This window comes from Salvia hispanica, chromosome 6 (genome assembly GCF_029641045.1).
Source record: "Salvia hispanica isolate PSC_SH4W2 chromosome 6, Shi_PSC_v1, whole genome shotgun sequence".
In the NCBI taxonomy this organism is placed as follows: Eukaryota; Viridiplantae; Streptophyta; class Magnoliopsida; order Lamiales; family Lamiaceae; genus Salvia; species Salvia hispanica.
The window spans coordinates 40114508-40116940 of record NC_142697.1 but is presented as its reverse complement, the minus strand read 5'-3'; the positions used below and the strand labels follow the sequence as shown (position 1 = coordinate 40116940).

General features: G+C 36.9%; 1 pseudogene; it reads left to right on the top strand.

Moving 5' to 3' along the window:
• The first annotated feature begins 826 nt into the window (after positions 1 to 826).
• LOC148923783 (secreted RxLR effector protein 161 pseudogene) lies at positions 827 to 1585 on the top strand (annotated as a pseudogene).
• The last annotated feature ends 848 nt before the right edge of the window (positions 1586 to 2433 follow it).

Sequence of the window (2433 nt, the reverse complement as noted above, 5' to 3'; positions counted from 1 at the left end):
CCAATTATAACTTATATTAAATTGTGGGTTCAATTTAATTAGTAAAAAGTAAATTGGATGAGCCCATATCCAAAGCCTTCCATAGATCCCTGTCTGGGCCCAAAAGGAACTTAATATAAATAGGAGAATAAAGGAGACAGAAAATACACAATATCTCATATTGCAATTTTCGAAAATTTCGATCTCTCCCAGCTGTAGGAGATTTCGAATTTGAGTCCTATTCCAAAAAGGATTTCTTCTGTCTTCTTTATTTAAGTCCTAGTATTCTAGTAAGATCAGCCCACACTGATATTAGAGTACAGTTCGGGAACCAGAGAGAAGATTTGTGGTCTAGTACTTAAAGCTACACGTGGAGAAGTCGCTAGCCATCTTCAATTCTTTGGAGAATTAATTAGGTATTATTCTACTCCGTAGAAAAGCATGTTTTAGGTTTTCAATATTCTTAAAGCATGATTAATTCAAGTTATGAGCATGATACATGTGATAATTACGCGAATAGATTTTGTCTAAATAATCTGCTAAATAGATCTGATTATTATGTGATTTATTTACATGCTCTTCCGCTGCGTGCACCAACAATAAGATCACGTGTCTAATCATATATGTTGATGATATGATCATTACAGGGGATGACATAGAAGAAATTGAGAACTTGAAAAAGAGTCTATTTCAGGAATTTGAGATGAAAGACTTGGGTGACCTCAAATATTTTCTTGGAATTGAAGTACTAAGGTCAACAAAAGGAATTTTTCTGTGACAAAGAAAGTACATTTTGGATATTCTAGCAGAAACTGGTCTACTAGAATGTAAACCGGCAACCACTCCTATGGCAGTCAATCATGGATTGCAAATCAAAGAAGAAGCTGAGTTGACCGATCGCAGTCGATATCAGCGACTAGTCGGAAAACTTATATACCTATCACACACTAGGCCAGACATAGCCTACGCAGTAGGAGTTGTTAGTCAGTTCATGCACAAGCCACAAACGGATCATATGGAGGCAGCACTTGGGATCTGTCGGTATTTGAAAGGAACTCCGGGACATGGAGTATTGTTCTCCAAAAACGGACATCTTGAAATTCATGGATACACTGATGCTGACTGGGCAGGAAATCCTAATGATAGGAAATCCACAGCAGGCTATCTTACCTTCATTGGAGGTAATTTAGTAACGTGGAAGAGCAAGAAACAGAAGGTGGTGGCTCTCTCAAGTGCCGAGGCAGAATTTCGTGGGATCAAGAGTGGGTTAACTGAGATATTATGGCTAAGAAGGTTGATGAAAGAAATCAATTTCTCACCTAGCAAGTGTCAGTTGTATTGTGATAACAAAGCAGCTATAAGTATCTCACAAAATCCAGTTCAACATGATCGAACTAAGCATGTCGAGGTGGACAGACACTTCATCAAAGAAAACATTGAAAATGGTATTGTTGAACTTCCATTTGTTCGTTCAGAAGATCAACTTGCCGACATTTTGACTAAGGCCGTCGACTCAAGAAGCTTTGAAGGTGTACTTTCCAAATTGAGTATTGGAGACCCCACTACTCAATTTGAGGGGGAGTGTTTTGAAGAAGAGAAACATTAAAGCATGTTGAGAAGAGGAGAAGCATTAAGGAATATTTGAGTCCCAAGATTAGAATAATAAATCATGCCTTGTTCCCATGTTAGTCTTGTTCCAAGACGACATTTATTGTAGTAACTCAAGGGTCCCCAACATGCCTATAAATACATGGGTGTTGGGTACCACTTCATCATCTCATACAATACAATCAATAAGCTTTGTAATACTCTTCTCTCAAATATGCCGACTGAACCATTTAACATAAGGTGTATTGGTATTCGAGAGAAAGAAAATGCATCTCCTCCCTCTCTGTCAATTCCACTTCGATGCTCGAGCAAATTTTAACTACATACCATAAGTCACTATCGTGGTTTTAGTGTTTTGTATTGCTTTACATTTTTCGATGTGATACAAAACACTCAAGCCAAAAAGATGATTGGCTAGAATAAACAACAACAAAAAATTAAAATGAGCAGGACATATCAATAAGCAAGACTAAGGATAAGAGCTCTAAACAACAGTCCGAAGGAAATAAAATATCACCCCCTTTAGTGGTTTTTGATGCCCTATGTTAGTTATTAGTCCATCTTCTAATTTTGATTAATTCCTCGTACATTTGTCTACATTTGTCTCGACAGGAAGGGAAACTCTAGATACACCATTTAATCGGGACCATCTCTTCAAATACTCTATTTTATTTCTAAGATACCATATGGACCACGTTGTCATATTAAAGAGAGAAGTACCATAGCTTTTTTTTTTTAAAATCAAATTTGATGCACTTACTTTGTTACCGTCATAACTAATCATCTATCACGTTTATCCAATCACAAAAAGTAAATCAAACTCCACAATCGAGTTAAGCCCAAGTC